This window comes from Pseudophryne corroboree, unplaced genomic scaffold, assembly GCF_028390025.1.
Source record: "Pseudophryne corroboree isolate aPseCor3 unplaced genomic scaffold, aPseCor3.hap2 scaffold_515, whole genome shotgun sequence".
Lineage (NCBI taxonomy): Eukaryota > Metazoa > Chordata > Amphibia > Anura > Myobatrachidae > Pseudophryne > Pseudophryne corroboree.
The window spans coordinates 276,328-300,236 of NW_026970118.1; the positions used below are offsets into that span (position 1 = coordinate 276,328).

At 46.3% G+C, this 23,909-nt stretch overlaps 6 non-coding genes and 2 pseudogenes across 6 annotated transcripts; 3 read left to right on the forward strand and 5 right to left on the reverse strand.

Annotated features, from left to right (window-relative positions):
* Positions 1–11,596: 11,596 nt before the first annotated feature.
* Positions 11,597–11,752, forward strand: LOC135031442 (U1 spliceosomal RNA). The gene has a single exon (XR_010227146.1). It is a non-coding gene; the product is annotated as a U1 spliceosomal RNA (small nuclear RNA).
* A 674-nt stretch (positions 11,753–12,426) lies between these two features.
* Positions 12,427–12,590, forward strand: LOC135031515 (U1 spliceosomal RNA). Its single transcript, XR_010227215.1, has one exon. It is a non-coding gene; the product is annotated as a U1 spliceosomal RNA (small nuclear RNA).
* A 152-nt stretch (positions 12,591–12,742) lies between these two features.
* On the forward strand, positions 12,743–12,905 carry LOC135031425 (U1 spliceosomal RNA). The gene has a single exon (XR_010227135.1). It is a non-coding gene; the product is annotated as a U1 spliceosomal RNA (small nuclear RNA).
* Positions 12,906–16,729: 3,824 nt separating this feature from the next.
* Positions 16,730–16,893, reverse strand: LOC135031484 (U1 spliceosomal RNA). Its single transcript, XR_010227186.1, has one exon. It is a non-coding gene; the product is annotated as a U1 spliceosomal RNA (small nuclear RNA).
* A 692-nt stretch (positions 16,894–17,585) lies between these two features.
* On the reverse strand, positions 17,586–17,727 carry LOC135031418 (U1 spliceosomal RNA; annotated as a pseudogene).
* Positions 17,728–17,879: 152 nt separating this feature from the next.
* LOC135031423 (U1 spliceosomal RNA) lies at positions 17,880–18,043 on the reverse strand. Its single transcript, XR_010227133.1, has one exon. It is a non-coding gene; the product is annotated as a U1 spliceosomal RNA (small nuclear RNA).
* A 692-nt stretch (positions 18,044–18,735) lies between these two features.
* Positions 18,736–18,877, reverse strand: LOC135031401 (U1 spliceosomal RNA; annotated as a pseudogene).
* A 152-nt stretch (positions 18,878–19,029) lies between these two features.
* LOC135031434 (U1 spliceosomal RNA) lies at positions 19,030–19,193 on the reverse strand. Its single transcript, XR_010227142.1, has one exon. It is a non-coding gene; the product is annotated as a U1 spliceosomal RNA (small nuclear RNA).
* Positions 19,194–23,909: the final 4,716 nt, after the last annotated feature.

A 23,909-nucleotide genomic window follows, 5' to 3' on the forward strand; every position in this document is an offset into this window, starting at 1 on the left:
GAGAAACGCACTGGGTTGTAAAACACAAACTCTTAGTAACACTGTAAATGTTAATGATGTTAACCAAATAACTCATGCAAGTATTAACCCGTGCAAGTTGTACCCTGTTTTGAACCTTCCCCAGGAGTGTGAACAAGAAGACGATTTGGCAACAATTTCAGCGCTCTCTCTAGCGGCCACCATATCAGAAACCACAGTAGGCACAGCACCACCCACGAGATTAGTGAAGGCCCCTAGCGGAGGGATAGGTGAGGTCGTGTCAACGGGTAAGTACGGCACCATGCACTACACTGAAACAATTGTACCACAACAAGCTGTAGAATCTACACAGGAAGAGGCTGTTAGAATTGCTCCTGTAAAGGTGATAGTAGTTCCCAATGGGAAAACAGATGCATCAGGAGTCACACCCGTCAGGAACATTGCCATGTATTGCCCGTTAACTAGAATGGAATTAAGGACCATAGTGTCTGAATTCCCAGACCCCAGAAAGGATTTAGTGGCAAGCCAAAAATATATCAGGGATCTAGGAAACACTTTAGAGCCCAATAATAAGGATTGGCAGATAGTGCTAAGAGCTTGCTTACCGCCCAGTGTCGACTCAGTTAAATTCTTAGCTGACTGTCTATTAGATAAAGATGTACCACTTACAGATGTGTACGATCAGGATAATGTAAAAAGGATAAATTTGCAGCTAAAAGAATATTTCCCAGCCGTTGCTAAATGGAATAAACTATTCTCCATTAAACAAAAGGAGTCTGAAACGGCAGCAGAATATTTCCACCGGGCATTATCAGAAATGGCAAAATACACTGGTATAGAAGACATAAAGACCAACCCAAACCATCGAGAAGTAGCAGTATCTGTACTGATGGATGGTTTGAAAGAAACATTAAAGGCTAGGGTACAGACCACACAACCATGTTGGCGAGGTCTGTCAGTGTCCACTTTGAGAGAGGCTGCGGTTGATCACGACAAAAACATCACTAGACACAGGGAGTCGCAAAGTGATAAGTTGATGTCCGTAAGTATACAGGCGCTGACCACAAGGCAGCCTGCGTATGTACCACCGAATCCTGTGGGTAAGGCAAGTGTAATAACATGTTTCTCTTGTAACAAACCAGGACATTTTGCACGAGACTGTAGAGTAAGAAATGTACAAAGATCTTTTCAACCCCCTAGACAACAACACCACACACGACATTGGGAGCAGAGTCCACAGAGGCGGAGTTTTGAGCCACATACAGGGGAAACAAAAAGATATCCCCCAAACAGAGATTGGCATGCCTCTGGTAGTTCCCAGCTAACTCCCTCACAAGTAGTTGCTGCCAGCGGGATTCAGGGAGGTCAGCATACCCAATAGGGGTGTGGCCATACCTGTAATCTGCAACCAGTTAAATTGATTGCCAGTCTTGGAAGCGAACCAGAGATTGCAATCAATGTAGCCGGTAAAACTTTAAACTTTCTTGTAGACACAGGGGCGGCCAAGTCAGTGATCAATTCGACAGTGGGCATGAGAACCACTGGTAGGACAGTTCCAGCCATAGGAGTAACAGGAGTAGTCCAGCACTACCCTGTTAGCAAACCAGCCGAGATTACAATAGGGCCTTTGCATACCAAGCATTCCTTTTTGCTAGCTGCATCGGCACCAATCAATCTCCTGGGGAGAGACTTACTATGTAAAATGGGTTGCGTCATTTATTGTACTCCTGAAGGTGTATTCTTGGACATCCCTGAGAATCACGCTCAGGAAGTACGAGACATGTTAGACTCCCCATCAAAATTAATGTCACATTCCATTATGACAAATAGGAATCCATCCCAAGTAGAAGAGATGACATCTCAGATACCAGAGTCGCTTTGGACAAAAGATGGACAGGACACTGGATTAATGGCAAACGTAGCTCCAGTAGTAGTGCAAGTAAAAGATGGTAGGATAGCTCCAAAAATCCCACAGTATCCTCTGAAGCCAGAGGTGGAGTTAGGAGTTTTCCCGGTAATAGAGCGCTTGCTACAACAGGGCATTCTAGTAAGAACGTCCAGCACAGCAAATAGTCCCATCTTCCCTGTTAAAAAGAGTGGGGGGAGGGGTTACAGGCTAGTGCAGGATCTAAGGGGGATTAACAAAATAGTCGAGAGTCAGTTCCCCGTAGTGCCTAATCCAGCTGTCATCCTAATGCAAATTCCTCCCACTGCCAAATTTTTCACTGTTATTGACCTCTGCTCCGCTTTCTTTTCGGTACCTCTGCACCCTGACAGCCAATATTTGTTTGCATTCACATACAGAGGAGTCCAATACACGTGGACTCGGTTACCCCAAGGTTTCATAGATAGTCCAAGTATATTTTCTCAGGCTTTGCATGATTGTTTACAGTCTTTCCAACCGGAAAGTGGATCAGTGTTGATACAGTACGTGGATGATCTACTACTGTGTTCTGATTCATTGGAGGCATCCCTGAAGGATACGAAACAGCTCCTGTTTCATCTTTCAGACACAGGTCACAAGGTCTCCAAAGACAAGTTGCAATTATGCCAAGCTAAGGTAAAATACTTGGGACACTGTCTAACACAAGGACTGAGACACCTGACCGCTGATAGAATCCAAGCCATTAGAGACATGACACTGCCACAAACCCAGCAACAGATCAGGACGTTTTTAGGTATGTGTGGGTATTGCCGTAATTGGATCCCAGGGTTTTCCATATTGGCGCTACCTTTGCAGGAAATGGTCTCCTCAAACAAACCTGATCGGATTTCGCATACAGACGAATCTGAAGCAGCATTTGAGAGACTCAAGCAATGCCTAACGCAGGCACCAGCATTAGGTATGCCAGACTATGGGAAACCCTTTGAACTATATGGAACAGAAAGTGCTGGGTGCGCAGCAGGTGTACTAACACAAAAACACGGTGATGCCAGCAGGCCAATTGCATACTACAGCGCTCAGCTAGACACGGTAGCGCGATCCCTCCCCACATGCTTGCGTAGCGTTGCGGCGATAGCATTGCTAGTGACGAAAAGCGAAGATGTCGTGCTAGGCCACAACCTCACAATCCATACACCACATGCGGTATCGGCCTTATTAAATTCTGCCCAAACCAGACATGTCTCATCAGCAAGGTTTACGAGATGGGAATTGGCATTAATGGCCCCAGTAAACATCACCATAAGGAGATGCAGCGCATTAAACCCTGCAACATTTCTCCCAGGTGTGCCTGGACAGGCACAAAGGGTGGGAGGTGAGAGTGATGGGGAAGGAGGATTTAATACAAAGGAGGATACACATGATTGTATGGAATATTTGACCCAAAATTTTACCGCAAGGCCTGACATCAGTGACAATCCGCTAGAAGATGCAGAACTCACGTTCTACACGGACGGTAGTTGTCACAGACAGTCAGACTCGGGAGACTTGTGTACTGGATACGCAGTCGTAGATGACCAAGACACCATAGAAGCGGAACCGCTAGGCCCACCTCACTCAGCCCAGGTTGCTGAACTGGTCGCTCTAACCAGAGCATGTGAATTGGCTAAGGGTAAGTCTGCCAATATCTACACCGATTCTAGATACGCGTTCGGGGTAGTACATGATTTCGGAGCGCTATGGCGTCTCAGAAATTTCATGACGGCAGCTGGTACACCGATAGCGCATGCAGCTCACATAAAAAGGCTTCTAACAGCGATACAGGAACCCGACAGAGTGGCTGTTATCAAATGTAAAGCACATACATATAGTCAAGACCCAGTATCCCTTGGTAACAGCCGAGCAGACGAAGCTGCAAAGCTTGCAGCTGCTACCCCCATACGGACAGACACCACACAACTGATGGTATTTAATACCATCAACACACAAAAGTTGTGTGAAATGCAGAATTTGTGTTCCACTCAGGAGAAGGCAGTCTGGAAGGCAAAGGGATATGGCCAGGAGTCCTCAGGGCTCTGGACGGATGGACATGGTAAACCAGTGGCCCCCAGGGCATACCTTCCGTGTCTGGCTGAGGCAGCTCACGGGCTGACTCATCTAGGCAAGGAGGGGATGTGCAAATTGGTAAGAGCATACTGGTGCGCCCCAGGATTCTCCTCTCATGCGAGTAAAAGAGCAATGTCATGCCTTACCTGTCTGAGAAAGAATATTGGAAAAGCAATACCAACAGAACCATCCCATATCCCACCTGCCGGCGGCCCTTTCCAAGTAATACAAATTGACTTCATTCAATTACCCCCATGTAGAAATTTGAAATATGTACTTGTTTGCATAGATGTTTTCTCGAATTGGGTCGAGGCTTTTCCAGCAGCTACAAATACCGCTATGTTTACAGCTAAGAAAATTGTGCAGGAATTTGTATGTAGATATGGTATCCCTAGAATCATTGAAAGTGATAGGGGTACCCATTTTACAGGTGATGTCTTTCAAGGAATGTGTAAGTTGATGGGAATTGATAGCAAGCTGCACACTCCGTACCGTCCACAGGCGAGTGCGAAGGTCGAAAGAGTGAACAGCACTATTAAAAATAAATTGAGTAAAGTAATGGCAGAGACAGGATTGACGTGGCCAGAAGCTTTACCCATTGTTTTGTATAGCATCAGAACCACTCCCAGGTCCCCTCTTAATCTGTCTCCTTTTGAAATTCTGTTTGGTCGACAACCGCATGTCATGATTAACCCTCAGGATGATTTGAAATGTAACAATGAAGTAACTGTCAAATACTTGATTAACATGAGTAAGCAGTTGAGGAATCAAAATGATAATCTGAAGTTGGTGATTCCTGATTTACCAGATAGTAATTGTCATGACATTGAACCTGGGGATTATGTAATGATACGAAATTTTCTACGCTCAGGTTGTCTTATTGATAGATGGGAAGGACCATACCAGGTCTTATTGACTAGCACCACAGCATTGAAGGTTGCTGAGAGAGAGACTTGGGTCCATTCATCCCACTGCAAGAAGGTTGCTGATCCAGAGAAGTCCCGTGATAAGGAACAGACGGTAGAGGTTGTATCACTAGAGTGTCTGTTCCAGGAGGACTGAGGCGGCACCTGAGCCTTGAAGACCGGAAGCAGTTGTCGACTCCCCTCTCCCTTTTATTGTTTTTCTCCACTTCCCATCCCCTCTCCCTTAAAATTTCTGTTTCCCCCTTCTCATTCTTCTCTATTTCCTCCTCAAAGATGGACTTGCCCCAAGAGACTGTGATCCGGATTTTGATGTTAACCATGATGTTGACCAGAGCAGTCTGTTCCGGCGAGAGTACCATAGAGGTCGAAAGAGGTTCTGGAATGGGTTCCGATTATGATGATGGAGGCGTAGTTTTCCAAGATCAACCAAGCCAACAAGCAAAGGCGAGTATCAGAAAACGATCCGATAGAAGAAATTGTGATGGATTGTTAGCTGAAGAAAATTGTATCTGTAGGCTCTGTGATAATCTGGTTGAAGATGGATGCATAAAGAAATGCCAATCTAGTTTTAATATCCATATGGACCGGCATCCATTGAGTGACTATCACTCTCTAGTGGGTAACGTGTTAAACCAAACAGATTGTTGGGTATGCTCTCAAGTACCTCAGGGTCACAGCAAATCAGGGCTAGTACCATTTCCTTTAACGTTAGGGGAGGTACTTGAGCTAAGTGGTGGGAGACCGGTGGACCGGAGGTTTAATATCTCCAGCCCTCCTAGTTTGAAGCTCCACCAGTACCATGTGGATAGGTCCCTCATATGTTTTAACATCTCCAATCCTAGAAAACCGGGAAATTGGGAAGTGTCATGGAGCAACCTTACCATGACCTTTTCACACAGAGCAGATAGAATGCCTACAGATACAGAGCTCGTACGCCACATAGCCAGTAGAGGAAAATCTTTCCGGTATCGATATACCTTAGGAAATAGGATTACTAAAGTTGGAGAGGTATCACCAGGATACTGTGCACATATCGTACAAACCGATACGTGCATTAGACAGATGGAAGAATTAGGGTCAGGAGATTTCACCTGGAAGGTTTGTAACATGGTCATGTCCTTCTCCGTCCCTTATGTTCTCCCCGATGATGCATATTTCATATGCGGGAGAAAGGCGTACAAGTGGCTTGCCCCAAACTCTGAAGGATTGTGTTATATTGGAAAAGTATTGCCTGAAGTGATGACTGTAACACATGACAAAATGAAAGACATACACCGTGGTGCCCAAACTCCTTATACTCACACCCACTACGAGCACCTTGTTAAAAGACAACTGTCAGAAAGATTAGAGCATCCGGCCTCTGATCTTATCCATGAATCCACCGGGATTCAGGTTCTGGTAGCGTTAGATTTCACTCGCACCGCTCGAGGTGTGATGAATTATAGATACATTTCCGCACTCGCCAATTTGTTAGATAATATCACTGAAATGTATGATGACACGTTTAGATACACTGGAAGAGAACTTCAAGCTTACAAAACAGAACTAGTTCAGCATAGGATGATTCTTAATTATCTTACAGCAGTAACAGGCGGATATTGTGTTACATTGGCAACACAGTACGGCATAAAGTGTTGCACGTATATCACAAATAGTACCGAGGATCCGGTAGAGGTCATAGACCAAAAGATGGACGATATTCTGCAATTAAAGTGGGAATTTCGTCGAAAACACAATCTCACCCTTGCTGCTGTAGGTAATGAGCTGACTGGTTGGGTGTCATGGTTGAACCCGCGAAATTGGTTCTCCGGTTTAGGAGACTGGGCTCAAGGAGTCATAATGGATGTTGGAAAGTTTCTCCTATGTATCTTGGGTGTCGTTATATCTATTGGATTGATATTTAGATGCGGGCAGGCTTTAATGAGGTGCAAACAAAGTACAAAAGTGATGAGCTTGAGGAGCGAGGAAACTGTAATTAACCTGGATTTGATTTATGACCCAATGCTAGAAACCATGACGTAATGATATAATGAGTATACGGTCCGTCTTTCACCCATTTCTATGTTTTCCTCCGAGGTACAAAGACCCACGTAGACGAAGGATTTGATGAGCCAAGGGGCCGACAACGGAAAGATGGAAAGAAGAAGAGCAGACGACCTGATATACAAGATTTTGATGGACAATGCCATGGGTACCCCAGTTTCCCTAGGAACTTTAAAATCACGCTAGCCCAACATTTTTTGTAAATCCATGGACGTTGTTTGCTTTACTCACGATTTATGAGCAAAAGCACAAAGAAGAAGACTCCAATCAACCGACACCAATCAAGACCTCAATCGACGAACGTACATTAACCTGACATAGAATATCATTGCATTTTTCGTAAGTGTTCTTTATCTTCATCTCTGTAACCCTCAGGTAATAACACACATAGTCGATAGGGAATACAGGCACAGATAGCAGCAACCACATACCCCCCCCCAATTCATGTATCATCAACTAAAATGTGCATCCCCATTGTGTTACAACCACAGCCGAAATGAGCTCGGTAGAGTTTGACAGCCCATCCACAGACCTGTACCACAGGATAAGAAGGAATTCAAATGTATACTTCGCAATACCTCGAAGCTTGATTTACCACACGTACGGCACGATGATACATGACCCTCCAAACATGGACTCATACACACATGCTCCTACTCTCTCACTAGGTCATACCCTTTTCACACCTACTCCTCTCTTCTTCCTTACCCCACCATGGAAATCAATTAACCCCTGACTTACATTTTTCTCCTTAAATATTTTGTGGCAGTTATTATTGACTGCCAAAGGGTGGACTGTCGAAGTCAGAAAAATGTCTTAATGCACACTGCCATATTTGCACCGCACACTGGTCCGTGCTGCGCATGCGTACGCTCTCCCGTGGAAGCGCATACCCGCAATAGCGTGCACTCGCACGCGCAGTATGCGCATTTACGGTAGAGTTTATGTGATCGTAGCGTGCGACTCATTCGTTACAAAAGTTCACAATTAATGTAGCTTATAGATCATGTTCCCCTCAATAGTTTCTGTAAGTTTGGTTTAGATAGAATGTCCCTGAGCGGAGGAATCCCTCTTTGTATTGCACGAAGGGTCTAACAGGAGTCATACAGCAGTGTTTGGTATCCATCGGAAGAGTATTTAATTAGCAATATTCCGGTGTTGGTTTGGAGCGTATTAATCGCTCGTGCGAATAGTTATGGACATAAGAAGTTTATGTCCATTTCTATTATTTACCCATACTCAGGTATGCGGCGGGAAACCCAGTTTTCCCACCCACCTGAGCTGTTTAAACTCAGCACAGCCCACCTGTATGAATCAACCTATGACCTTTGGTTACAGTACAGGGCCGAATTCCTGTGTCCAATAAACTGTAGGATTGTAGGGACTAGGAGATTGCATTGTGTGTGGGGCATAAATAGGCAGACCGACCACATCCAGCTCTCACTCTCTCATCAACGGTTATCTGCTGATAATCGGGAGCTGGATATCGAGGCGCAGGCGATCATACCCTTTGTGCGTAAGTTCTCTCCGTAATCATTGTCTTTCTGTGAGCCAATATCTCTCTTTCTCTCTCTATCTCTCTCTCTCTCCTCTTTTTCTCTTAAATACTTCGTAGTATTATTGTATTGTATTGTGTTAGACCAGGATAGCATTGTAGTTTATCCCTTAGTTAGGTGTTTGGTTAGGAAGTCTTTGTTATATTGTAGTGTATCATTTGTACTGTGTTACTCTTTTACAAGTATACTAGATATAATACAGATAATAGGCTTTGGAACCCTAAACCAGTATCAGTGTATTTACTATAGTGTTAAGTGTTCACTTGAGCGTCGGTGACGCTCAAACAGCTTTGTAGATAGTCAGGTCACACAAGGTTGCATTTACACCCTGTACTCACATTAAGGTATTCTGTGTGTTTCATCGGTATAAGGTTTAATATCAAGGTATAGTGTTGTGAGCGTCTGCATCGCTGGTGACCTCCTCGTGGTCTCGAGCGTATGCTACGCCATAGCGAATCTTTCCCCTAGACATAACCAATAACGTGTCCTGTGATCACTGGGCCGTGAGCGAACGTGACGCTTGAGCGTCTCGCCTACGGCTGAGCGATCGTTACGCAAATAGCGTATCATTACGATATTTCTTAAGTAAACAGCGTACAGTGTTCTTAGCTTCATAAAGGGTTGATTATACGACAAAGGAATTTAGCATTGTCAGAGGTCAGCATACCCAGAACGCAATGAATGAACCTAACCCTGGGAGAACAATCTTCATGACCATGGTATCTCCTATGCAAAATAAGTATGATTTGGGATAGGGCTGGGGAGGGCCGCTGCTCAGGCACATCTCTGTCAAGTAAAGGAGATTCAACTGAGGCAGCACAAGGGAACTCTCATCTGGGGACAACAACTGCAGGGAGAACACATATTTTCAGATGAACATGGGAGGGCAGAAGGCTGCCTAATACTGAAGCACCCCCAAACAACAAACCAAATGCAACAACTAGTGCAAGCATTCCTGGGGGAAGGCCTGCCGCAGATGGATTTGCATATGGTGATGTCATCCAAGCAGTGGGTCAAAGTTGGCTTCAACCCTCGTCTGCATATGAAAAGAGAAAAGGGGCATGCAGGGCATGGCGGCCTTTTGCGGCGCTTGGCTGACCCCTAGTTTGCATTAAACACCTCCACCCTCCGTCGGTGTGGGGCTCATGTTGGCTATGCCCCAGCCCCTGAAGCATTCAAGCTGATTTCTTGCTGCAGCTGGGCACTGTAACAGCTCCAGAGCTGCTCTGTAAGGCAAGTAAAAGGGTGTGGGCCCTGCAGCACTACCTGTAGTTTGCATTGTGCGTTGGAAGGCACAAAGTAAGCAGACAGGAGAAGTCTGGAGAGTGCACAAGGGCATAGAAGGCAGCGGCTCAAGAAAAGAGAAGTGGAAACAGACAGCAAACTAGGCTGGAGAGAGACCTGAGACAAAGAGATCTGAATTATACGAGAGCCGACCAGGGGAAACACAAATTATGCAGTCAAGTTTCCCACAGGAGTATATAGGATACGACCCAGTGGTACCTGACGACATAGATACTAACAGCTATTTAATAACATTACGCTAGAAAGTGATTATTAGCAACATATATATCTATATAAACAACCCCGCCAGGGTTGTGCCTTCAAAAATAATCACACACGGACACGCTTTTTAAACCTTTTTTTCACATCTCTTTATTCTTCTTATGCACATGTATGTTAGTTCTGTGATTTTAACCTTTATGTTTCACTGCAGTTTGGGATAATAATATTAATATTTATCCAATTTTAATACATACTTAATAAAGGTTATATTTTATGATTCATTCATTCTGTCCAGTGCGTCAACAGTGCAGATTTCTTCTTGTTTTTTCTCCCAAATTCTATAACAATGACAGTAAATGTTGTTTCTTTTCAAACAGAACTTTCTTGACCATGCTTCTTGCTTGAAAGATCTGGGAGCACATGGAAAACAGTACAAACCATGCAGTATCACAAGAGCCTTTATTTGATATTTCATGAAGATAGAGCAGAATTGAGGACACGTCAACTATTTCTGCCGAAGGTGGTTCATCTCTCCACATGGTGCCTTTGGCCACTGACACCTTCGTTGAGTCAAAGTCTCTGGCTGTGGTCAGAACTTTGAAAATTTATGTCACCAGAACGGTTCAGATTAGGAAAACAGAGGCTCTGTTTGTCCTGTATGCTCCCAACAGGATTGGGTGTCCTGCTTCCATGTAGACAATTATGCGCTGGATCTGTGGTAAGATTCAGCATGCTCATTCCACGGCAGGATTGCCGTTACTGAATTAGGTGAAGACCCATTCTACTAGAAAGGTGGGTTCATCCTGGGCAGCTGGTCGGGGAGTCTCGGCATTGCAACTTTGCCGAGCAGCTATTTAGTAAACACTTTTGCTAAGTTTTACAAGTTTTAGAGTAAAGGAGATTCAACTGAGGCAGCACAAGGGAACTCTCATCTGGGGACAACAACTGCAGTGAGAACACATATTTTCAGATGAACATGGGAGGGCAGAAGGCTGCCTAATACTGAAGCACCCCCAAACAACAAACCAAATGCAACAACTAGTACAAGCATTCCTGGGGGAAGGTCTGCAGAAGACGGATATGCATATAGTGATGTCATCCAAGCAGTGGGCCAAAGTTGGCTGGAACCCTCATCTGCATATGAAAAGAGAAAAGGGGTATGCAGGGCATGGCGGCCTTTTGCGGCGCTTGGATGACCCTTAGTTCGCATTAAACACCCCCACCCTCCTTCGGTGTGGGGCTCATGTTGGCCATGCCCCAGCCCCTGAAGCATTCAAGCTGATTTCTTGCAGCAGCTTGGCACTGTAACAGCTCCAGAGCTGCTCTGTAAGGCAAGTAAAAGGGTGTGGGCCCTGCAGCACTACCTGTAGTTTGCATTGTGCATTGGAAGGCACAAAGTAAGCAGACAGGAGGAGAAGTCAGGATAGTCCACAAGGGTATAGAAGGGAGGGGCTCAAGAAAAAAGAAGTGGAAACAGACAGCAAACTAGGCTGGAGAGAGACCTGAGACAAAGAGATCTGAATTATATGAGAGCCGACCAGGGGAAACACAAATTATGCAGTCAAGTTTCCCACATTTGGGGAAATCGCAGGGGCAGCACACCCAGGTGAGATACTATAATCAGGAAGGTGCTTCTCCCAGGGCAAGGCTCACCCATTGCACACTGGGTGTGCTGCTCCTACGATTTCCCCAAATGTGGGACACTTGACTGCATAATTTGTGTTTCCTCTGGTCGGCTCTCGTATAATTCAGATCTCTTTGTCTCAGGTCTCTCTCCAGCCTAGTTTGCTCTCTGTTTCCACTTCTTTTTTCTTGAGCCCCTCCCTTCTATACCCTTGTGGACTATCCTGACTTCTCCTCCCGTCTGCTTACTTTGTGCCTTCCAATGCACAATGCAAACTACAGGTAGTGCTGCAGGGCCCACACCCTTTTACTTGCCTTACAGAGCAGCTCTGGAGCTGTTACAGTGCCCAGCTGCTGCAAGAAATCAGCTTGAATGCTTCATGGGATGGGGCATGGCCAACATGAGCCCCACACCAAAGGAGGGTGGGGGTGTTTAATGCGATCTAGGGGTCATCCAAGCACCGCAAAAGGCCGCCATGCCCTGCACGCCCCTTTTCTCTTTTCATATGCAGATGAGGGTTGAAGCCAACTTTGACCCACTGCTTGGATAACATCACCATATGCAAATCCATCTGCTGCAGGCCTTCCCCCAGGAATGCTTGCACTAGTTGTTGCATTTGGTTTGTTGTTTGGGGGTGCTTCAGTATTAGGCAGCCTTCTGCCCTCCCATGTTCATCTGAAAATATGTGTTCTCCCTGCAGTTGTTGTCCCCATATGAGAGTTCCCTTGTGCTGCCTCAGTTGAATCTCCTTTACTTGACAGAGATGTGCCTGAGCAGCGGCCCTCCCCAGCCCTATCCCAAATCATACTTATTTTGCATAGGAGACACCATGGTCATGAAAATTGTTCACCCAGGGTGAGGTTCATTCATTGCATTCTGGGTATGCTGACCCCTGTGATTTACCCAAATGTGGGAAACTCGCCTGCATTATTTGTGGTAGTTGGGGACTGTGTTTGTGTTTTCCGCTGGTCAGCTCTGGTAAAAGTCAGATTTCTTTGTCTCAGATCTTCCTCTAGCCTTGTTCTTCTTTCGAGAGTTCCATTGTGCTGCCTCAGTTGGATCTCCTTCACTTGACAGGGGGGTGCCCGAGCAGCGACCCTCCCCAGCTCTAGCCCAACTCCTACTTACCTGCCAGGTGAGATACTATGATCTTGAAGGTGCTTCTCCCAGGGCAAGGCTCAACCATTGCACTCTGGGTGTGCTGCCCCTGCGATTTCCCCAAATATGGGAAACTTGACTGCATAATTTGTGTTTCCCCTGGTCGGCTCTCGTATAATTCAGATCTCTTTGTCTCAGGTCTCTCTCCAGCCTAGTTTGCTGTCTGTTTCCACTTCTCTTTTCTTGAGCCGCTCCCTTCTATGCCCTTGTGCACTATCCTGACTTCTCCCGTCTGCTTACTTTGTGCCTTCCAACGCACAATGCGAACTACAGGTAGTGCTGCAGGGCCCACACCCTTTTATTTGCCTTACAGAGCAGCTCTGGAGCTGTTACAGTGCCCAGCTGCTGCAAGAAATCAGCTTGAATGCTTCAGGGGCTGGGGCATAGCCAACATGAGCCCCACACCGAAGGAGGGTGGAGGTGTTTAATGCGAACTAGGGGTCATCCAAGCGCCGCAAAAGGCCGCCATGCCCTGCATAACCCTTTTCTATGTTCATATGCAGATGAGGGTTCCAGCCAACTTTGGCCCACTGCTTGGATGACATCACCGTATGCAAATTCGTCTCCTGCAGACCTTCCCCCAGGAATGCTTGTACTAGTTATTGCATATGGGCCCTCATTCCGAGTTGATCGGTCGCAAGGCGAATTTAGCAGAGTTACACTCGCTAAGCCGCCGCCTACTGGGAGTGAATCTTAGCTTCTTAAAATTGCGACCGATGTATTCGCAATATTGCGATTACTAACTACTTAGCAGTTTCAGAGTAGCTCCAGACTTACTCTGCCTGTGCGATCAGTTCAGTGCTTGTCGTTCCTGGTTGACGTCACAAACACACCCAGCGTTCGCCCAGGCACTCCCACCGTTTCTCCGGCCACTCCTGCGTTTTTTCCGGAAACGGTAGCGTTTTCAGCCACACGCCCCTGAAACGCTGTGTTTCCGCCCAGTAACACCCATTTCCTGTCATTCACATTACGATCGCCGGAGCGATGAAAAAGCCGTGAGTAAAATTACTTTCTACATAGCAAAGTTACTTGGCGCAGTCGCAGTGCGAACATTGCGCATGCGTACTAAGCGGATTTTCATTGCGATGCGATGAAAAATACCGAGCGAACAACTCGGAATGAGGGCCATGGTTTGATATTTGATGGTGCTTCAGTATTAGGCAGCCTTCCGCCCTCCCATGTTCATCTGAAAAAATGTGGTCTCCCTGCAGTTGTTGTCCCCAGACGAGAGTTCCCTTGTGCTTCCTCAGTTGAATCTCCTTAACTTGACGGGGGAGGGGCTTGCCCGAGCAGCCACCCTCCCCAGCCCTATCCCAACTCATACTTATTTTGCATATGAGATCTCTATATCATGAAGATTGTTATCACAGGGTGAAGTTCATCCATTATATTTTAAAATAGGAAGGTTCAAATTACATATATGAATTGCATCTATGTGCTGGATTCAAATGTCCCCCCCCCCCTTCCTTTCTCAATTGTGCCCGTCAGCAGCTATTCTAAGGTTGCTGCCAATGGGTGTGACACATTAATTTCTTCTGTGGGGTACACTGGACTCCACAAGGATTCACATTGGGGTGTAGAGTAGGATCTTGATCTGAGGCACCAACCGGCTCAAAGCTTTTGACTGTTCCCAAGATGCTCAGCGCATTCTCCTCTATAACCCCGCTTCCATGAACAGGGAGCTCAGTTTGTAGTTGGTGCCTTCAGTAGCAGGCCACTTAACAGGGGCCTGCCTCAGGCAGCCTATTCTTAGCTATTAATTTTGACAAGAAAATAAGAACTTTTTTTATGAGAATCTACAAGGGCTGCAGCAGGCTAGGTCTAATAGACATCTTTACTGCAGCTTCATCACTCCCAGCGGCGCTGTATACTCCCGTGCCCTGGTTGCTGGGTCACTGCAGCGGAGGCTCCGGTTTCTTCCTAAGGTCAGTCACACACGCACCGCCCTTCCGGATCACGAGGCCGCTGATGAAGGGGAGCGTGGCCGTAGGGGGTGGACCGTGTGCGCACTGGCGTGGACACTGATTACTGGGCAGCCGCTCCACGAGCCACCAGGTACAGTTAAGGAGCACAGGTCTGGGGTTTTTTCTCCCATATTAAACCAATTTTGTACTGCCCGCAGCGCATTGTGATAGGTAATAGGGCCTGATTCAGGTTGGATTGCAATCACAGTAAGCGATCCAACTGCAAAAATTGCTAAGAGCATACGCATGTGCCTGCATTTTCTGCGGCACCCCGCAGAGAATGCGATCACCTCTGCCTGTCAATCGGGGCAGGGGGGGAGAGGGGGGTCAGCAACACTCCATTTCCAAGTCAGGGATGGAGCGGTGCGGGGGCAAGGCTTCAAAATGGGGTCTGCAACGGAGGAGACACAGGGGGCGTGGTCACAGCGGCTGTATGACATCACATTCAGCCGCTGTGATCACAAAAATGGTGGCGGCTTCCTGCGCGCACATACAGTCTGCACCAGCAGGAGGCTACACCATTTTTTATGATCACGCTGAACTGCAGTGCGACTGCAATTACAGATTGGTCAAGAAGGGAGGCGTCATGCTGGGTGGCCATGTCCTGTCACTGTGCAGGAGCCAGCACCGCTCACACACTAGTCCCCGGGTGCAGCCCCCAACCCCCGGGACACCCGGAGCAACAAAATGTAGATTCAGGCCACCAGGCCACGCCCCTACCTATGAAACCATGCCTCCTTTTTACCATTGCGCTGCTTATCTGCGCGCACTGCATTACAATCTCCTTCGCCACCTCTCTGGGTGTCACCAGTGATAGTGACACCTCTGCCATGCTTGTAGCAGCTGGTCCTAAGATCTACGCCTCAAGCCCTGAGTGTTTGCCCTTGTGACTTGTTGATCATCATAGCGAAGCAGATGCTTACAGAAAACTGCAGGGGCTTAGATTGAAAATAAAAAAATATATGGGTATAAGGTAGAGAGGAGCGGGTTCGGTTCTCCGAGAACCGAATTCCCCACGAACTCCACGTGGTTTACACTGGTCCGAGGCAGGCTCGGTTGTTCCCGCCTGACTCGGAAAACCTGAACAAGGGAAAATGTCATCATCCCGCTGTCGGATTCTCGCGAGATTCGGATTTCATATAAAGAGCTGCGCGTTGCCGCCATTTTTACTCGTGCATTGAAGAGGGAGCGGAGAGGACGTGGCTATGTTCTCTCAGTGGAAATCTCAATATCAGTGCTCAGTATCAGTGGTTACTTATTGCTGCTCAGTAATACTAGTAGTGTGTCTCTCCTGCTCAGTGTCAGTTCTCAGTAGTATCCTCATCAGTGCTCAGTATCACTGCTCATTGTCTTGTGCTGCATTGTGGTGCTCAGCATACTACAGTACATTACTAATAGTCCAGTGCTGCATCTTGCTGCTCAGTGTCAGTTCTAGTATCCTCATCAGTGCTCACTATCACTGCTCATTACATTGTGGTGTTCTGTATACTACAGTAACATAGTAATATAGTAACATATAGTAATATAGTTTTTGAGATTGAAAAGAGGCAAATTGCCCATCGTGTTCAACCTGTTTTAAGTTGTGATGATTCTACATACTTGCTGAATAATGTTTTATGACTAGTTAACTACTACAACTCATGTTACCCCCGGATTAACCATGTTGATATTTTAAGTATTATAACCTTGGATAGCTTTTTCATTCAGAAATGTATCCATTCCTTTTTTAAATCCAATTACAGAGTCCGCCATTACCACCTTCCCTGGCAGGGAATTCCACATCCTGATTGCCCTAACAGTGAAGATCATAGTATCTCACCTGGCAGGTAAGTAGGAGTTGGGCTAGAGCTGTGGAGGATTGCTGCTTGGGCACCCCCTGTCAAGTGAAGGAGATCCAACTGAGGCAGCACAAGGGAACTCTCGAAAGAAGAACAAGGCTAGAGGAAGATCTGAGACAAAGAAATCTGACTTTTACCAGAGCTGACCAGAGGAAAGCACAAACACAGTCCCCCACTACCACAAATAATGCAGTCGAGTTTCCCACATTTGGGGAAATCACAGGGGTCAGCATACCCAGAATGCAATGAATGAACCTCACCCTGGGAGAACAATCTTCATGACCAAGGTATCTCCTATGCAAAATAAGTATGATTTGGGATAGGGCTGGGGAGGGCCGCTGCTCAGGCACATCTCTGTCAAGTAAAGGAGATTCAACTGAGGCAGCACAAGGGAACTCTCATCTGGGGACAACAACTGCAGGGAGAACACATATTTTCAGATGAACATGGGAGGGCAGAAGGCTGCCTAAAACTGAAGCACCCCCAAACAACGAACCAAATGCAACTACTAGTGCAAGCATTCCTGGGGGAAGGCCTGCAGCAGATGGATTTGCATATGGTGATGTCATCCAAGCAGTGGGTCAAAGTTGGCTTCAACCCTCGTCTGCATATGAAAAGAAAAAAGGGGTGTGCAGGGCATGGCGGCCTTTTGCGGCGCTTGGATGACCCCTAGTTCGCATTAAACACCTCCACCCTCCTTCGGTGTGGGGCTCATGTTGGCTATGCCCCAGCCCCTGAAGCATTCAAGCTGATTTCTTGCAGCAGCTGGGCACTGTAACAGCTCCAGAGCTGCTCTGTAAAGCAAGTAAAAGGGTGTGGGCCCTGCAGCACTACCTGTAGTTTGCATTGTGCGTTGGAAGGCACAAAGTAAGCAGATGGGAGAAGTCAGGATAGTGCACAAGGGTATAGAAGGGAGGGGCTCAAGAAAAAAGAAGTGGAAACAGACAGCAAACTAGGCTGGAGAGAGACCTGAGACAAAGAGATCTGAATTATATGAGAGCCGACCAGGGGAAACACAAATTATGCAGTCAAGTTTCCCACATTTGGGGAAATCGCAGGGGCAGCACAGCCAGAGTGCAATGGGTGAGCCTTGCCCTGGGAGAAGCATCTTCATGATCATAGTATCTCACCTGGCAGGTAAGTAGGAGTTGGGCTAGAGCTGGGGAGGGTCGCTGCTCGGGCACCCCCCTGTCAAGTGAAGGAGATCCAACTGAGGCAGCACAAGGGAACTCTCGAAAGAAGAACAAGGCTAGAGGAAGATCTGAGACAAAGAAATCTGACTTTTACCAGAGCTGACCAGAGGAAAGCACAAACACAGTCCCCCACTACCACAAATAATGCAGTTGAGTTTCCCACATTTGGGGAAATCACAGGGGTCAGCATACCCAGAATGCAATGAATGAACCTAACCCTGGGAGAACAATCTTCATGACCATGGTATCTCCTATGCAAAATAAGTATGATTTGGGATAGGGCTGGGGAGGGCCGCTGCTCAGGCACATCTCTGTCAAGTAAAGGAGATTCAACTGAGGCAGCACAAGGGAACTCTCATCTGGGGACAACAACTGCAGGGAGAACACATATTTTCAGATGAACATGGGAGGGCAGAAGGCTGCCTAATACTGAAGCACCCCCAAACAACAAACCAAATGCAACAACTAGTGCAAGCATTCCTGGGGGAAGGCCTGCAGCAGATGGATTTGAATATGGTGATGTCATCCAAGCAGTGGGTCAAAGTTGGCTTCAACCCTCGTCTGCATATGAAAAGAATAAAGGGGTGTGCAGGGCATGGCGGCCTTTTGCGGCGCTTGGATGACCCCTAGTTCGCATTAAACACCTCCACCCTCCTTCGGTGTGGGGCTCATGTTGGCTATGCCCCAGCCCCTGAAGCATTCAAGCTGATTTCTTGCAGCAGCTGGGCACTGTAACAGCTCCAGAGCTGCTCTGTAAAGCAAGTAAAAGGGTGTGGGCCCTGCAGCACTACCTGTAGTTTGTATTGTGCGTTGGAAGGCACAAAGTAAGCAGACGGGAGAAGTCAGGATAGTGCACAAGGGTATAGAAGGGAGGGGCTCAAGAAAAAAGAAGTGGAAACAGACAGCAAACTAGGCTGGAGAGAGACCTGAGACAAAGAGATCTGAATTATATGAGAGCCGACCAGGGGAAACACAAATTATGCAGTCAAGTTTCCCACATTTGGGGAAATCGCAGGGGCAGCACACCCAGAGTGCAATGGGTGAGCCTTGCCCTGGGAGAAGCATCTTCATGATCATAGTATCTCACCTGGCAGGTAAGTAGGAGTTGGGCTAGAGCTGGGGAGGGTCGCTGCTCGGGCACCCCCCTGTCAAGTGAAGGAGATCCAACTGAGGCAGCACAAGGGAACTCTCGAAAGAAGAACAAGGCTAGAGGAAGATCTGAGACAAAGAAATCTGACTTTTACCAGAGCTGACCAGAGGAAAGCACAAACACAGTCCCCCACTACCACAAATAATGCAGTTGAGTTTCCCACATTTGGGGAAATCACAGGGGTCAGCATACCCAGAATGCAATGAATTAACCTAACCCTGGGAGAACAATCTTCATGACCATGGTATCTCCTATGCAAAATAAGTATGATTTGGGATAGGGCTGGGGAGGGCCGCTGCTCAGGCACATCTCTGTCAAGTAAAGGAGATTCAACTGAGGCAGCACAAGGGAACTCTCATCTGGGGACAACAACTGCAGGGAGAACACATATTTTCAGATGAACATGGGAGGGCAGAAGGCTGCCTAATACTGAAGCACCCCCAAACAACAAACCAAATGCAACAACTAGTGCAAGCATTCCTGGGGGAAGGCCTGCCGCAGATGGATTTGCATATGGTGATGTCATCCAAGCAGTGGGTCAAAGTTGGTTCAAACACCTTTGCAAAGTTCTATAAGTTTGATACCCTGGCTGAGGAGGACCTCCTGTTTGCTCAATCGGTGCTGCAAAGTCATCCGCACTCTCCTGCCCGTTTGGGAGCTTTGGTATAATCCCCATGGTCCTTACGGAGTCCCCAGCATCCTCTAGGACGTAAGAGAAAATAAGATTTTAAACCTACCGGTAAATCTTTTTCTCGTAGTCCGTAGAGGATGCTGGGTGCCCGTCCCAAGTGCGGTCTACTTCTGCAAGACTTGTATATAGTTATTGCTTACATAAGGGTTATATGTTAGTTTTCATCGGTCTTGGACTGATGCTATGTTGTTTTCATACTGTTAACTGGGTAGTATATCACAAGTTATACGGTGTGATTGGTGTGGCTGGTATGAATCTTGACCTTGGATTAACAAAAATCCTTTCCTCGTACTGTCCGTCTCCTCTGGGCACAGTTTCTCTAACTGAGGTATGGAGGAGGGGCATAGAGGGAGGAGCCAGTGCACACCCAGATCTAAAGTCTTTCTTAAAGTGCCCATGTCTGCTGCGGAGCCCGTCTATCCCCCATGGTCCTTACGGAGTCCCCATCATCCTCTACGGACTACGAGAAAAAAAAATTACCGGTAGGTTTAAAATGTTATTTTTTTCTCTGCAACCCACTGCTAAATTGTGCTTCCTAGCTGTTTTTTATAAAATCACTTAATTAAATCTAACTCTGATTACGTCAGAGAAGGCCAGGTACCCTACACCATAAGAGGGGGTTTGAAATTTTGACTTGTCTACTTAAAGATCACCAAAATCTGATGACAAGGTCAATTACTTCCCTGGGTGGGATTGAACCACCAACCTTTTGGTTAATAGCCCATGTAAGTGCAAGAAATCCTGAAGCACTCACTCATCATGGGAAAGTACCAATGTGTTTCTTACAAAAATTCTCCAGATTATTGACTTTTTAAAGTTTTTCTAGGAAACGTTCTAGATGAATGCTTATTAGCCTTTGTCAGTATTGACTTTCGCAAGGTGTCTCTGTGGCGCAATCGGTTAGCATGTTTGGCTATTAACCAAAAGGTTGGTGGTTCAATCCCACCCAGGGATGTAATTGACCTTGTAATCAGATTTTGGTGATCTTTAAGTAGACAAGTCAAAATTTCAAAAACCCCCCTTATGGTGTAGGGTACCTGGCCTTCTCTGATGTAATCAGAGTTAGATTTGATTAAGTGATTTTATAAAAAAACAGCTAGGAAGCACAATTTAGCAGTGAGTTGCAGAGAAAAAAAATTATGCTGGCAGAAAAGTCCAATTGAGTGATTAAACAGCTCTTCATTTTCTGATTTTATGTTTATGCTAACAAATTTGCTCTCTGAAAAGTGTCCACAAAGCCAAGTCTCTGATTAACACCTTTGTAGGAATGGTTTTTCACCTATTACTGAATTAAACTTGCTTCATTGGAAAGGCATCAAAGATGCATCCTCATTTCAATGTCTACTGAAATAATACAGGTTGACACCAGGAAACGTCACTGCATCCTTGCTGCTTCCTCATGGGGAAGTCTGTTTAATGTGAAAACAAGGTGATATCTAATCAGCACACAGGTAAGGAATTAAGAAAATCTTTCTTTATGGGTGAAGATGTTTCTCACAAATTGTTGTCCCAATGCATCATTGAAATTCAAGATGGAAGATGATTTTCATATATCACTTGTACATTTTGCATTGCTCTTCTGGTGACAATGTAGTTTGTTTTTGTCAATTACCATTTCAGTAATAGGGTAAAGAAAATTAAGTGGATTTTTTAAAGAAAACAATGCTGTCAATATACTATTAAAACAAATTAAAATGATAAAAGTTATTGTACTTTAAGTAAAAATAAAAGTGCCAAAATATCAATCCCAGTTTTTGATTACTTTAATTATAAAAAAAAAAATGCACATAGCAGAGGATAGTTTCGATCAATCGACCTCTGGGTTATGGGCCCAGCATGCTTCCATTGCACTACTCTGCTGCTCATGGAAGTGTCAGAGATCCTGAAGACTAAATTGATTAAAGGCCTTAAAGTACTGGACTATAAGGAAAGACTTACTAGGCTGAATATTTATACACTAGAAAAGAGGTGCCTAAGAGGAGATATTATTAATATCTTCAAATATGTAAAGATACATAACAAAGAGTTATCAGAGGAATTATTTATTAAAAGAACACGTGGTCACTCGCTGCGACTGGAGGAAAGTTCAGAACGCAATGGAGGAAAGGTTTCTTCACTGTTAGGGCAATCAGGATGTGGAATTCCCTGCCAGGGAAGGTGGTAATGGCGGACTCTGTAATTGGATTTAAAAAAGGAATGGATACATTTCTGAATGAAAAAGCTATCCAAGGTTATAATACTTAAAATATCAACATGGTTAATCCGGGGGTAACATGAGTTATAGTAGCTAACTAGTCATAAAACATTATTCAGCAAGTATGTAGAATCATCACAACTTAAAACAGGTTGAACACGATGGGCAATTTGCCTCTATTCAACCTCAAAAACTATGTTACTATATTACTATGTTATTGTAGTATACAGAACACCACAATGCAATGAGCAGTGATAGTGAGCACTGATGAGGATACTAGAACTGACACTGAGCAGCAAGATGCAGCACTGGACTATTAGTAATGTACTGTATTATGCTGAGCAACACAATGCAGCACAAGACAATGAACAGTGATACTGAGCACTGATGAGGATACTACTGAGAACTGACACTGAGCAGGAGAGACACACTACTAGTATTACTGAGCAGCAATAAGTAACCACTGATACTGAGCACTGATATTGAGATTTCCACTGAGAGAACATAGCCACGTCCTCTCCGCTCTCTCTTCAATGCACGAGTAAAAATGGCAGCAACGCGCAGCTCTTTATATGGAATCCGAATCTCGCGAGAATCCGACAGCGGGATGATGACATTTTCCCTTGTTCAGGTTTTCCGAGTCAGGCGGGAACAACCGAGCCTGCCTCGGACCAGTGTAAACCACGTGGAGTTCGTGGGGAATTCGGTTCTCGGAGAACCGAACCCGCTCCTCTCTACCTTATACCCTATCAATTTTTTTATTTTCAATCTAAGCCCCTGCAGTTTTCTGTAAGCATCTGCTTCGCTATGATGATCAACAAGTCACAAGGGCAAACACTCAGGGTTTGAGGCGTAGATCTTAGGACCAGCTGCTACAAGCATGGCAGAGGTGTCACTATCACTGGTGACACCCAGAGAGGTGGCGAGGGAGATTGTAATGCAGTGCGCGCAGATAAGCAGTGCAATGGTAAAAAGGAGGCATGGTTTCATAGGTAGGGGCGTGGCCTGGTGGCCTGAATCTACATTTTGTTGCTCCGGGTGTCCCGGGGGTTGGGGGCTGCACCCGGGGACTAGTGTGTGAGCGGTGCTGGCTCCTGCAAAGTGACAGGGCATGGCCACCCAGCATGACGCCTCCCTTCTTGACCATGCTGTAATTGCAGTCGCACTGCAGTTCAGCGTGATCATAAAAAATGGTGTAGGCTCCTGCTGGTGCAGACTGTATGTGCGCGCAGGAAGCCGCCACCATTTTTGTGATCACAGCGGCTGAATGTGATGTCATACAGTCGCTGTGACCACGCCCCCTGTGTCTCCTCCGTTGCAGACCCCATTTTGAAGCCTTGCCCCCGCACCGCTCCATCCCTGACTTGGAAATGGAGTGTTGCTGACCCACCTCTCCCCCCCTTCCCCGCCCCGATTGACAGGCAGAGGCGATCACATTCTCTGCGGGGTGCCGCAGAAAATGCAGGCACATGCGTATGCTCTTAGCAATTTTTGCAGTTGGATCGCTTATTGTGATTGCAATCCAACCTGAATCAGGCCCTATTACCTATCACAATGCGCTGCGGGCAGTACAAAATTGGGTTAATATAGGAGTAAAACTCCCAGACCTGTGCTCCTTAACTGTACCTGGTGGCTAGTGGAGCGGCTGCCCAGTAATCAGTGTCCACCGCAGTGCGCACACGGCCCACCCCCTACGGCCTCGCTCCCCTTCAGCAGCGGCCTCGTGATCCGGAAGGGTGGTGTGTGTGTGACTGACCTTAGGATGAAACCGGAGCCTCCGCTGCAGTGACCCAGCAACCAGGGCACGGGAGTATACAGCGCCGCTGGGAGTGATGAAGCTGCAGTAAAGATGTCTATTAGACCTAGCCTGCTGCAGCCCTTGTAGATTCTCATAAAACAAGTTTTTCTTTTCTTGTCAAAATTAATAGCTAAGAATAGGCTGCCTGAGGCAGGCCCCTGTTAATTGGCCTGCTACTGAAGGCACCAACTACAAACTTAGCTCCCTGTTCATGGAAGCGGGGTTATAGAGGAGAATGCACTGAGCTTCTTGGGAACAGTCAAAAGCTTTGAGCCGGTTGGTGCCTCAGATCAAGATCCTA